This window comes from Sceloporus occidentalis, unplaced genomic scaffold (assembly GCF_023333645.1).
Source record: "Sceloporus occidentalis isolate IW3139 unplaced genomic scaffold, rSceOcc1.0.p SCAF_131, whole genome shotgun sequence".
Lineage (NCBI taxonomy): Eukaryota > Metazoa > Chordata > Lepidosauria > Squamata > Phrynosomatidae > Sceloporus > Sceloporus occidentalis.
The window spans coordinates 1,310,578-1,325,674 of NW_028317111.1; positions in this window are offsets into that span (position 1 = coordinate 1,310,578).

The window sequence follows — 15,097 nt, forward strand, 5'->3', positions numbered from 1 at the left end:
TTCTTTGGGTATAATGTTAGCTTTGTGTGCGTCACGGGCAGGCATTTACCTTTTTCATATTAATTAATAAGTCAGAACAAGCACCGCCTCCAAACTGAAGCCATTGTTTAGGAATAGAACATACTAATGTTTTTTATCTTTTCATTTAAAAAGTAATAGATAAATAGCTGTGTGTGTTGGCACATGTGACTGTTGGGCAACCACTTCCCACACCATTCTTTACCCATAAGCAGGATTCCTGATACCCATAACCCCGCCTGTTTTTGTCCTGGCTCCACCTACTGCCATCACTGCCCATATATGGAAAAAGGAGAGGAAGACCTCCAAACAAGAATATCTGGATTTCCCACGTGTAGCTAAAGAACGGCAACGATTTTTGCACACGCTAAGTGAGCTTTACCGCATTAAACAAATAAATTATTAATTACATTTTTATTGTAAATTTATAATTAAATTATACAAATATATTCATTGCCTTTTTTATCACCCTGTTAAATAAACATTCATTTTAGTTCAATAAAACGTATTCCTCTTGTGCGTACGATCCGTCACACCGTGTTCTGCCATGAAAGCTGTTACAAATAAAAGAGATGCCATTACGATAAGCCAAAGGCAACACAAACGTCTCCTTTCAGATACTTTGTTTTTTGTACATGCGCAACCATACTTTAACTAACAGTATTCAGACGGATTTATTGTACATTACATCTTACATTTCTGTAAATCAGAAGGAGGATACTAAGGAAATCCCTACTGCCAAAAAAATATTCTTGTTTTATGATTATATTTTGAAGTAACAATTGAAGAAAGTGCAATTTAGTAATATCCATAATTCATGAATGGATTTTTTTATATATATATATATATTTTTTTTTTTACTATATTTATCCACTCGATTAAATTTCATGTTTCATTGCGAATTATAAGAAAACGCATTTGCACAATTTATGAACTTGTTGTGGGGCAGCCAACATAGTTTCAGAATATGAAGTTTGTGATTAATGCAGTAATATATATTTATTAGAAATATATTTCATGTTAAATCCATGGAAATTGTTAAATGTGCCTTGAACAACATATATATATATTAAAAAATTATACAGTGTCTGAGATTTACTCTGAGAATATTTCATTTATCTGTAATAAAAACGTCATCCACACTATAAATACTGTATATATACAGTATATATATATATATATATATATATATATACTCACACACAGTACATAAGTGACATTCTTTTTGTCCTTGTGCATTGGGTTGCCCTGAATGATTATGAATTTCCAAATATTCTTGTCTGGAGGTCTCCTCTCTATCTCCATATATGGCTAGTGATGGGCGGAGGAATATCCAAAGTGGGTGGAGCTATCTGCAGAATCATGGATACTGGCTAATGGGTAAAGAATAGAAAAACTGGGCAGAAACGTCACTCTCCACCACCAAAGATCACCCCAGGGGTCTGATAGTCCTCTGCAATACCCAAAGATTGGAAGAATTCACAGGTAGGGAAATCTTTTAGGAAAGGGGCAGATTCTCGGGGTCACACAGTCTAAACGATATTTCTTCCTCCTGTACACCGACTGGATAGAAGACTCTCAGTTGGTGCTCTTGCTTCTAATATGATATACCTGCTTGAATGCAGGTGACTGTTGAATATATCGTTACAGCTCAAGATTTCCATGAGGGCCAGGATTAGAGCCAGGGACTAAGGAAAGTACGCCGAGATTGGACAGGCTGGACAGGGCGAATGGTTCTTAACTGCCGTCACTTTCTATGTAATTAGGAAACAGGACTTCATTAGCTTCGCCATAAAGCGTCAGCTCAGTGTGGTGACTGAGCCGGGAAAGTCACTCAAAATATCACATGACTGACAACAATGGCCGCCGCCAGGTCTGCAGATAAAGGGGCTTTATTGGGGCAAAATGAGAGAAAAGCAGGCAATCTTCTCTGCTGCACAGCTTTACCGCGCGTGTAACGCTGTATTAAATGCTTAATATATACGCTTATATGCTGTGCTGGGAACCCCAACAGGTGATGTCACCAGTGACATCACAGGGGTTCCCCGGTGCTGATAGAGATCCCTGGGTCCTAAAAGACCCCAAAGTGAATCTCTGTACATTGGGAAGGAAATAAAGAACATTTTAAAGGAAATTAAAGTCAATTTTTTTTTTACGAAAAATCTAAACTAAATATACCTTATTATTATTAATAAAAATTAATAATATACCACCATATATAGCCCTATAAGAATTTTTAACACCTATTAAACCCGTCTACGCACTCTCCAGTTACATAAAATAAATAAATATAGTAAGAAAGTCTACTTTGAAGGGGAAAAATTTGAATTAGGGGGCAGCTAAACTAACTTGGGGGGGAAAGTGCCGAAAATAAGTGTTCTAAATAGTTTTCTGCAGTCACTTATTTTCTGGGCAAGGAAGGAAAAACATGCAATGTGCGAAGAACACCAACTAAAATGCATATGATGGGGCACTCCTCTCTGACAGCCGGGGAAGGTCTGCGCGATAGACGCTGACAACCCCCGCTGCTAACCGCACCTCCTCCCGGCTGCAGCGGAAGTTGTCTGCGCGAATCGCATAGATGTCTATCCGCTGCCCCGGCTGCACACCGGGGACTTAGAAGCACCGGTAAGTTTGGGGGGGGGAGACAGGAGGATCCAGGTCCCCAGCAGCGCTTGTCTTATAATCGAGCAAATACTTACTATTGAGCCGTTCTTCTAACCGCGTTAAAACACAGATTCGTAACGATTTCAACTGAAAACGATTTATTATATAATAAAGAACTCGGAATAACAACATTTCCGGCGGGGCGTCCGGTCTTCGTATTATGCGCCGTCGGGCTCGCTGTCGCAGCTCCCATCTGCTCCGTGTTATGGGCCGTCGGGCTTGCTGTCGGCGGCTCCTGTGTTCTCCGTTGCGCGTTTCTTATTATATATAACGAAGAGGACAGCAAAACAGCAGCAGAACAGTCCGAAGCAAGCGATCATCGGTGCCACAACAGTAATGCCCCACGCAGCGGGGGCCGCGGGGGTCGCTCCGGGTTCGGGGGCCGCTGTTTTCTCCTGGGTCACGTCGCCGTCTCCTTTACCCCGTGTAGCCGGGAGCGGAGCAGCTAATAGTTCGCACATCAGCAGGAATGAGAGGAAAATCACAGGCAACATGTTTCTTCTCCAGTGAAGGCCAACAAGTGAATGTCTGAGCCTACGCTCTGTGCTCTCTCCCAGCTGTGCCTTTATTGCATCACTGGGCTGTGATGTCACTCGCTGTGCTGTTGAGTTTAAGTACACGGAGTTTTATATCGGCTTCTCTGTGTTACGTTGTAATCGTTTGTATTTTCACCCTCTGGTTTCTGTTGGATGTTTATTGAGAATGACCGTACCTGGAAACTGTCATTTATAGTTTTATAGTTATTTGTATGGCAAATAGTGTGACGCGGGTATGTATAAGGGGTGCGTGGGTATAAGAGCTCGAGCGCGAGATAAACTATATAGGGCTGCTCTCCAAATGTTTCCAGGGTTACTTTTCAGTCCCAGTCCGGCCCTGTAGGAAACTAGTAACCGTTCACATTCATTTTGACCAACTTAGACATTATTTGGGATTTAAAGGAACAGTATTTTAAATTATTATTAATAAAATATTTAAGTATCCTGTCCTTTCCTTTTCTCTGTGACACACTGCCCCTAAGCATCATCATGCAGATACAACTTGCAATTTAATATACGGACATACACTAAACTCCCTGTGTATCTGCACCAGGACTGAGATTTTAGCACGCCTTGGGGAACATAGGGCATAAGGGAGCTCCAATCTTACACCAGTTAAAGATTTGGCCACTGGGTAGGTGTAAAAGATGATGAGATGTCCTGCTTATACCCGAGAACACCTCTCATTTATATTATGTTTATATATTTGTTGCCAACTTTATTAGGGTGAGAAGCGCAGACGGTATTTTGTTTTTTGTATACCCGAGAACACTCCAGGATTTGCCCAGAGACTCCAAGTGAAGCTCTGCTTCTCGGGGTCGCTGGGTCATTAAGGGGAAATTCTGGGTCGCATATATTTATAAATATCGGAAGCAGGGGCTAATATTTATATATATATTGGCAGCAGGGGCTAATATTTATAAATATATCAGCAGCAAGGGCTAATATTAATATATATTGGCTGCAGGGGCTATTATCTATAAATATTGGCTGCAGGGGCTAATATTTATATATATTGGCAGGAGGGGCTATTATCAATAAATATTGGCTGCAGTTGCTAATATTTATATATAATGGCTGCAGGGTCTAATATTTATATATATCCACAGCAGGGGCTAATAGTAATAGATATCGGCAGCAGGGTCTAATATTAAAGAATGAGTTCAGTTCAGCAGTTATTTTGAAATCATATTTCAATCACGGTCTTTACGTCAAAGAGATAAGTACATATTATGTAGTTAAAAATGCACGTTTAACGCATATATATATATATCTATATATTTATATAGTGTATATGCACCGCTTTATATTTTGGCCCCCCTACTTTGGTCCCTGGCCCCCCATGTGCCCCCCCTAAATATGAAAGCTGAAGACACCACTGCCGACCGGCACTCCCGGCAGCCAGCTGTCGGCAGCTCTTATTTTCAATAGACCTTTATTTCTATATTTATGGATGTCGCTCATCTGTAGCATAGAAGAAAATTTAAGCAAGATTGCAAAAATTTGAATTTTTTTCTATTTTAGTATAAGTTTTTGTTTTATCTGTTATCGCTAATTTTTTATGTATTTCTATGATTTTAAGAGAAGGATCTACATCTTCTATATGCCACTGTGCCCCATGATATGCCTTTTGACCCCCTATATGCCACTCTGCCTCCAGATATGCCTTATACCCCTATATGCCACTCTGGCATTTAGGGGGTTAAAAGGCGTATTATGGGGCAGAGTGGCATATAAGGAGGTATAAGGCATTTCTGGAGGCAGAGTGGCATTTAGAGGGCTAAAATGCATATGATGGGGCACTCCTCTCTGACAACCGGGGAAGGTCTGCGCGATAGACGCTGACAACCCCCGCTGCTAACCGCACCTCCTCCCGGCTGCAGCGGAAGTTGTCTGCGCGAATCGCATAGATGTCTACCCGCTGCCCCGGCTGCACACCGGGGACTCAGAAGCACCGGTAAGTTTGGGGGGGGGAGACAGGAGGATCCAGGTCCCCAGCAGCGCTTGTCTTATAATCGAGCAAATACTTGCTATTGAGCCGTTCTTCTAACCGTGTTGCCTCTCATTTTATTAAAATATGAACAAAGCATTAAAACAAAGATTCGTAACGATTTCAACTGAAAACGATTTATTATATATTAAAGAACTCAGAATAACAACATTTCTGGCGGCGCGTCCGGTCTTCGTATTATGGGCCGTCGGGCTCGCTGTCGGCAGCTCCCATCTTCTCTGTATTATTGGCCGTCGGGCTTGCTGTCGGCGGCTCCTGTGTTCTCCGTTGCGCGTTTCTTATTATATATAACGAAGAGGACAGCGAAACAGCAGCAGAACAGTCCGAAGCAAGCGATCATCGGTGCTACTACAGTAATGCCCCACGCAGCGGGGGCCGCGGGGGTCGCTCCGGGTTCGGAAGCCGCTGTGTTCTCCCGGGTCACCTCGCGGTCTCCTTTACCCCGTGTAGCCGGGAGCGGAGCAGCGAATAGTTCGCACATCAGCAGGAATGAGAGGAAAATCACAGGCAACATGTTTCTTCTCCAGTGAAGGCCAACAAGTGAATGTCTGAGCCTACGCTCTGTGCTCTCTCCCAGCTGTGCCTTTATTGCATCACTGGGCTATGATGTCACTCGCTGTGCTGTTACTGCGGGAAGGCTCGCTGCTGAGTTTAAGTACACGGAGTTTGTTATATCGGCTTCTGTGTGTTACGGTGTAGTCGTTTGTATTTTCACCCTTTGGTTTCTGGTTGGCCACATAAAGGGGCAGAACGTGATGCGACATCATGCTGCTGCCCATATATCGTGGTTGAGGTCTGCCGATTGCAGATGGACATGGAAGAGAGTATGGGGCTCCTGGCCCCCCGACACCCCCAAGCAACCGCCTTGATCCAAATTATCTTCCGTCATGCTCTGTGAGGATAACAATTCTGTGGCTTGACAGAAAATCGGACTTTCCCCTGTTAACAATCGTTTATCTGGTAACATTAGACATCGCTAATTCCTAGATATTTTCCAGGGTAAAAGATTCCTTTTAATCTTTTGCTCTGATTCCAATTTAATGTGCATTCCGCAATCCCTCGAGATAAAAAGCACTTACTTTATATTACGGGATTTATCTGTGCATTTCAAAACATCTCTGTAAAAGAGTGCTTTGGAACCTATAATCAAGTACAAGGCAAAAGGCTACCTATTCCCAAGCCAGGCCTGGACTGGCGGTCTGCCACACTGGGCAAATACCCGGCGGGCCGCTGCCCGACGGCACCACGCTCTCACCCCATGTGCCGTTCCGGCACGCAGCCAGTGACTGAAGATGTATGACGGGAGCATTAAAGTGTAGCGTTTGGCCACCTATTTCCCGCCACCAAACGCGCTTACATCATCAGGCAGCCGCTGGCCTTAAAGTGCCAGGACCACCATGTCTTCGCCACTCCGGCCTTGTTCCCAGCCTGTACCCAAGAAGTGTAACAATAAGTGTTGCTGACATTTTTCGGGGGTAGAAAAATCTCTATTGAAATAAATAAATACATAAATAATTATATTAAAAAAGAATCTAATAGATTTGATAAATGTCATTGTATTTTTCTGTTTTCTCCATTTTCTTAAGTTAAACTTGAGGTGATATTGCCGTTTTGGTGAATAACTGCAAAACGCGTTGACGGCTCCATGTACCTGTTTTGAGTTGAATTTGCCTGCGTCTCAGAAGCGTAAATGTAATTTATAATTCCGCGTCATTCTATTATAGAGAAAATGAACACAAGGTGCAAGCGCGATAAGATTTTGAATCTTTGTGGTAAATAACAGAATGCTTGTTTTTTAACCATGGGTTGGGGGTTATAGATCTCGTTTGATCAGTGTATGGAAATAAACCAAGCTTATTTGTTTGAAAAAGATTTTGATAGCAAATAAGAATAATTGTTTGCCCAGTCCTCATCTAAAATATCAAGTTTTACTAACGGTGGAAAACTTTGATTATTTAAAAAAGACTTTACATATATAACGGAAACAATTTGCATAATGGGGGCTATAAGTAGGAGAGCCTGTCTGTGGTGTGCCACAAGGCATGGCCAACGTGGACCCCGGGCTTGACTTGCCGAGCTCAACGATCTTGCCATGTAAAGAAAGTATGGATCCACAGAAGGGCCAAGATACTGGATAGGATAAGGGGTTCTAGGCGCCAGAGACTCTTCTTCCCTTGAACTTTACTCTTGTTCCATTAACACTCCTTGAGCAGCCAACCACCGATATCATTGTGGGGTTTCCATCTGTTTTTGCACCTCTTTACGTGAAAAACTCAACAGTACCCAGGAAAAGAAAAAAAACAACACCAAAACCTACCCATACCTGCCAACAGTCCCGAATTTCCTGGGACCGCCCCCCTTTTAGGTATGCTACTGTAAACGGCTAAATGCAATATATAATAATAATAATATCATAATATTAATATGGAGCAAAAACTAGAACTGCTTAATAAAAAAAAAGAAAACCACAAAACCGATTTTTAATCTGATACTACTAATACCAAAAGGTCAGAGGTCGCCGTTAATAAACTTTTTTTTCCTCTTCCTCCTTCTACTCTATACTTTTTTTTATACTTCTATCTATTCGACCCTAGCGGGGGCCTATAAGAACCCTTTTGCCGATATTTACGGCCTTTTAGTACGATTCTGCTCTGCGTTTATAGTTTGCGAAGCCATTTAAAACGCTCCTGCATTTCACCTTAAATCCTTTAACTCGAATTGCTTTAGCAAAAAGTCTCTGGAAACAAATTAATATAAAATAGTTTCTTTTGTTCATATTTCATTGCAGAAAACAGTAAAAAAAATAAAAAAAAAATAATAAAAGGAATTGGAGTGTTGGCATACGGTAACGTTTTTGCTATATTAGACCGTTCAGTAGTAATAAGACAGGCATATTAAACACCTTGGACTACATCTATTAACGGATCACATTACTACCTTGTAACAGCAGATAATTATAGGATTATTCCCCGAGCATGAGCCAAAGAAGCCCTGTGATAAAATCCTAGCACATTTAACGTGTTTCCTGAAAATTCTTTCTGTGTGGAAAAACCAGCATTTTGTGTGTGTCCAGACATTTTAGTGTTTTGTTTTTTTTTCCCCCTTACTATTTTAGAGCACGTAATTTCTTTGGTTTTAAAAAGCTTTAACTGCAGCCGCTTTATTAATTAAGTAAGCAGGGATTCCAGAATTAAATACCATTCAAATGGGCAACGTAGGCTTTTCGACCTAACATGTCACGGTGTGAAAGAGTCATGAAAATATTATGTTAACTGGGTTAAATGGGTGCTAGCCGTACGTTGAGAGGGGTCTGGCCCCCCATAGGCAGATCCAGACCTAGACAGCCCTAACTGAGCAACTAGTAGGAAGTTGTCAGGGCCAAAACGCCGTTTCCCTGCCCAGAGAAAAAAGAAACGGGCCTGGAGACTCAAGGAAGAAGGGCTTCACCTGGAGACTCCAGGTAGCACCTAGAGAGTTCCCAGGTATTGAGATAACAGAATGATCACAAAGTCCCAACATTTCAGGTATATAAATCAGGACAGCACTAGAAGTGGTTGAGGTTGGTGCCAGAAGTGTTCCTCTTACAGGAAGAGCCATCGTTCAGCGCTCATCTTCAGAGTGATACAAGGTGGCCATGTGGGAGCTTTAAAACGGGTACTGTTGATATGTTGAGATATGTAATCATGTAGATCATGAGGGTAATAAAGATGGTTGTCTCCATGATGTACACATAAGGTGGGTTTCTAATACATATATATGTTATTGGGTCTCTTAGTCTATAGTATACCTCCAACAGACCCAATTTGCTACTCTGTTCCACTGTCCAGCTGAGGTCTACCTCTGTCCCACCAAGCTGTACCTCTGTCCCACCAAGCTCTACCTCTGTCCCACCAAGCTCTACCTCTGTCCCACCAAGCTCTACCTCTGTCCCACCAAGGTCTACCTCTGTCCCATCAAGCTCGGCAGGACAGCGTGATTCGGGACCACAATCCCACATTCCAGGTTTTATTCTCTAGTGTCTGCGACTCTGGTGATACAGAGGAAAGTAGATTGATTACCTTTAGCCTATCTTTACCACAGCGCAAAGGGGACAGTTGCCCAGGGCCCAAGCATGCACAGCTAACAAAAGCGGAGAACCTCAGGCTTCTGTCCCTGGCCTGCTGCTATTTAATGCCCTTATTAATTATCTTGTAGTAGGAACTTTGTGTTTGCAGATAACATTTAGTTCAGTCTGTATTACCTTACCTAGTTTTATGTAATTTTCCTGCAAGGGGAATTTAGTCAAATTGGGGACAGTGCAGATCAGATTTAATGTTGACAAATGCAATGTTATGCATTTTGGGGAAAAACATAAATGTGCAAATTATACCTATAACCAGGAAATTATTAAACGTAAAGGATTCGGGAATAATTGTTGACAATAAATGTAACGAAAGTGTTTAATGTCAGTCAGCTGCTGCAATGGCCTGTAAAATACTTTCATGTTTAAAAAGGGGGATTGGCAGGAAGGAAATATAATTTGGGGACATGCTCCGGGAACAAGGCTGCCTGTGATATGGGACAGCTCCTTTGATTTAGGGACTGTCCCAGGCAATATGGGACACGTGATAACAATAGTTTCAATAGAGGATGATTACTGGAAGATCATGATCACTTCTAGGACATATTACACCTGTTGCTGATCGGCACAGTAAAGTGCTGCCCCCTGCAGGATGTAGGATGTAGACTCACAGAAGGCTTTATATTTGCTGTTCTGCCAGGGAAATGAGCGTGTGTCCTAGAAAAATGGCCAATGAGGTCATCATCCAAAATTAGATGTTTTGAGACTTTACTTTACTGAAAGGGTAGTAGATAAGCGAAACAGCCTTCCTCCAGAAGAGATAGGGATTAATATAGTGAGAGAATTTAAACATTTCAACACAATGATGTCCTCAAATAAGACAAGATCAAGGACTGTATGAGGTTTCAGGTTCTTACAGCAGAAAAAAAGGCAGACTAGATGGGCCAAATTTTCCTTATCTGCCCTCACATTCTATGTCGAAGGAACTTATTTTTTTAAATATAAAATGTTAAAGCCCCTAGCCCCCCCAGCCAAAATTCACTAAAATGACCCCAAAATCCATCAAGTTAAAAAGCTCCAAATTTTGATGAAGAAATAAAAGACTAGGTTGTGCTTTTTTTCTCTTTATTTATTGTTTCTTCAAAGGAGATGCTTGTCTGCTTGACCAAAATATAGTGGATCGGGAAAATTTCCAAACACAATCAAAGACACAACTCTGATTAAATCTAAGCCGTACAAGAGCCAGCTATTAACTCATATCAGCATGCCTCAAGGTTACTAAAATCCTTTAATCATTGTCTAAAGAGACTGATTATTAGGGAGTAGAATAGTTTGGCAGCCTTATCACAGTGCAGCGATCGCTACGTTGATTTGCAACAATTCCAGATGACGGATAATTCCCATCGCTTCTCACAGAATCCCGCTGAGTATAGCTCTCCATTCCAATTTGTGTGGGGTTTTTTTAGGTAGAGAAGGATCATGTTAAAGATGTTAAAATGAACTGTAGGTTTGCTCCTGAGTTTCCTTCAATCACCCAGGGTCTCGGAGTGGACAGGCAGATTCTCAGGGTGATGTTTTTAAGAAAGGTGCTGTTGTTGATGATGAATATGTGTGGGTAAGGTGTCAAACCCTCTAGGAGGAGACACCGTGGACCCAGTCTACTTGTCTTCCTCTTAGGCAGTGGCTGGCCATCTGGTACATTGGGCAAATGCCATTGGCTCCCCATACTGCCTCAATCTGGCCACATAGTACGCAAGCTTAAAAACATAGCATGCGACAGCTCATATCCAGCCATTGGCCACACTTACGTCATCAGTGCAGACCAGACATCTTGGTTCCCCTTTTAAGGAAGGAAACCTTCTACCAGTCCACAAACCCCAACCAAAAAGCAGAGTCCCCAGGAACCTGGCCCTACTCTGGCATTTAGAGAGTGTGAAAATCAGCACGTTTCTGTAAATTATTAAAGTATGAAATTAAATCAATTTCAATCAAAAGGTGCAAAATTAATTAACATGGACAAACAAAATCAGGGCAGAAAGGAAAGTTAAAAAAAAAGGTTGTTTTAGGCCCTAGCCCTTAGCTGGTGTAAAAAGTAATCCCCAAGCTCCAAACCAAAAGGCCAGGGTTCCTGTGCTTACAGACAGCGCATGCATGTAACGAAATGATGTACTGTTTAAAAGCATGGATCTAACTCCTTCATATTCTACACCTCAGGGCAACTTGGCCTGGGGAGACAATGGTCTTCCTGCTCCAGGAGTAAATGGTCCGTACGAGCGACTCTATTGGTCACCGGCAGGGGCCTCCTCTGGCATCAACCAATGAAGGGCAGCTGCAACACCTGTCTGCAGAGCAGTTTTATACCGGGATGGTGAATATGAGATAATCTCTGAGGATTCCAGGAACCCGGCTCCCCGCTGCTGGGACACTTGTATAAGATGAATGCGCGGGTCACCTGTCCATGCTGCCTGTTCGCAGTCTTTCTCATACACAGTCTATAAGCGCAGTCTAATGTGAGACAGAGCGCTAGGCAGCAGTTTAATATCTTTCTGGCCTGTCAGGAACCGCTTTCTCTTTGGGGTCCATTTTTCTGTTCCCTCCTTTCGCTGGAAAAACGACCCCTTCCTGTCATTGGTGGATCCAGTCACATGTCCAGCCGCAAAGGGGGTACTAGGGGGAAATTAATTTACGGAGTGCTGCAGTGTTGAGGTGGTTGCCAAAGCAACCGGCAGCTACTTATTATAATCAGTGAGCCGCCGTTCCATTTAAAACAGCAAAGGGCATTCTTTACAGTAAAGACTCTGAATGCTTATAAAAAGGGACACTCGAACCATCATGTACAATTTAATGCTTATGGCTGCTACGTGTCCCCATTAAATTATTGATTTATTCAGCCCTGTAAATTCATAGAGATATTCAGCAGAATCTCTCCGCTCATGAATTTGCCTTATTCCCCGTACCCAGCATCTGCTTACATACCCCCTGCTTACCATTGCTCATGCGCGCTATCCTCACTGCCAGCCAGCTCCAGAATGGGCTCAAACAAGTCCCCAGAGGGTCTAACGAGACCCCCACATGCATGTACATGCTCCATAGGCCCTAAAAGTGCCACAAAACTAAACCTCCTGAAGGAAGCCCTTTTCCATAAATTGTTAAAGAAGCCAAACTACGGTTCCTTAACATGTGTTCTTCATTGACGGAACTACATGGGACAATAAAATGTCCCTTTAACAACAAACTATATTCTCTTTTTGGCACGCTTTAATCTCTGGTTTCCATGGCAAAATTATCTTGTTTTTGTATTGCTTTCTTGTGGATCTATGCAGTCTGCTCATCAGGAGACCAATGATGTCTTTGAATACACGCATGGTCCGTATTGGCGCACCGGTATGTTTTTTGACCACCGTATTTTGTTGCTTCATATTTACCCCAAATATCGAGGCTCTATCTGCTCTGTTTCTTAAAACCCGTAGCCAAATAAAGCCAAGCACCTCAGAAGCTCGACGATATCCTCCGGGTCTCACATAAAAAGGATTACGCACCATATTGTCTTTAAAGTTCTACGCTCTGTCAGGAACACTATGATCACAATGAAAGCAAATGAACTACACATGTTTTCAAAAGACAAAAAACCATTCAGTTAGATCCCAAATGGCACTTACCTGTGACATCTGGCTGGCAAGAACGCTGATATATGAACTGAATACATGACAAACATAGTCTCCGTTCCCTGTTACAATTCGTAAACGCGATCATTGAACATGAATGATCTGAAGAGGATGTTTTTGCATCTCCGTCGGGAATATTAACACAATAGCAATTTAAATGCTTTAGAAACATTGTTACGAGCTGCAAATGTAAAAATGATCTCACAATCCTACAGGACAAGTCTGTTTTATCGGATTAAGGAGAACCTTTGACTTTAACTTGAAAGAACAGCTTCGACCGACTTGAAATATGTTTTGGAGACAGTAAGTGATCACGAGCCTGGTCTCCAGAATTGAACGTGCTTGTGTACCTCATGAAATAAATTGCCGTTTTTTTCCCATAACAAACAAAACATTCGATATAAAACGAACAATGAAAAAAAAAATATGAAAAAAAACAAAATAATATCAAATGACAACCAATCAGAAAAGCCAACAAACAAAGTTCTCTGATATTCATTAATAGGACTGTCAGGGATTTAGACTTCAAGAACGGAATTGTCACTTAAAACAGTGAAAGGGTTTCTTTACAGTAAGAGCAATAAAGCTGTGGAATTCTCTATCCATAGACGTTGTGCTATCTGGGTGACTTGTCATAATTGATGGAACCATGACTTCTGCTCTATACCAGAATCCTGGAGGAGAATGTCCAGTGATCAGTTTGTGACCTAAAGGTCCAGCGCAGTTGGGTTTTGCCGCAGGACAACGATCCGAAGCACAGAAGCAGGTCCACCTTGGAATGGTTCAAAATAAATAAAGTCAAGGCTTTGGAGTGACCTCATCAGTAGTAGAGGCATTATTAAACACTCATCCACAGACACCAGACGAGCCAGAAGGCTTGTTTTTCCGTCAGAAATCTCATGGTGCTGCCACAACCACAAGGGATTCTGGGTAGGCACATGCAAATAAGGTCAACAATAATCACCTTTTGCCTCTATATCCACTTTATACATGGATCCCTTGAAAGTAATTGCCCGCTGTACAGGACAGCCTTTAGACAAAACTCGAGAAGAGGTGCAATAGCCAGATTACCGCTCATGGACAGCCGTTTCATCCTTAAAGGGACTCGTCAGCATGAGGTTGCTTTTCTTCCAGCAAATTTTCCTGAGGATGTGTCCATGTACATGGGTGGGGTCTTTGATCAACTGGGTGAAGCCAAGTGGCCTCATGGCTGCGTCAAGGACTATGACATTGGGATCCAAGCTGTTGTCCATCTGTGTGTTGAAATGCCCAGCGATGATGTTCTCGCTGTTATTGGTGGTCAGCTGGGCCCCAAGGTCTTGGATGTCAGTCAGGAAGAACTTGAATGGCCCTGGCAGGCGGTATATTGTGGTTATGGGTACGTTGTTGCTACCATTTGATGCATGCCTGATGGTGATGTGTTCAAAGGACTGGAGAGGGATGTTGTTGATGGTGTTGATTATGGTGCATGGTCTGTCGTCTCCAATGACCCATGCCACTCCCCCTCCAATAACCGCGTTCCCATTGTTTTGTTTCGTGTGGAACTTATATCCGTCTGGAACCATCTGGTAAAGGGATGCTTGGTTGTGTGTGACGAGCTGAGTATCCATGATGCCCATCACTATTATAATTTGCAGCTGGTGGTAAGGCCACTGTTTTTGACGGAAGTCTGCTTTGAAAGTTTCCATGCCTGTGTGAGGTGTGTTTGGTTTAGTTGTCCCATTCAATGTTATATCTAGGAGATTCTCTGTTGTAAAAAGTTAGCTCTGGCATTGCATGGCACTATTTTGGTAGGACATTCAGATGTATTTAATTTAATTCTGCGGGTATCTTCCTTTTGCCTCTTCTCTGGGAAATAGAATTGGCAGTGGGTGAGGTATCCGTGCTGGGAGAAGACGAGGCTTCTTAACCTTTTCCCCTTCCCAGCAGTGGGTTTTCAAAAGATCCCAAGAGATTTGAGAATGGCTACCTGTGAATCTGTAGTAGATGTTTGGGCGCCATAAAGTTGTAGTCAATACAAGAGTTGTTTTGTGTATACAGGGCATCCGGAAATCCGTCCTGCCTGTAGATAAGAGGCAGAATTTCATTCAGAGGAACTGATTAGGGAAATATTAGGGAAATTAAGCCTGAGACATATTAA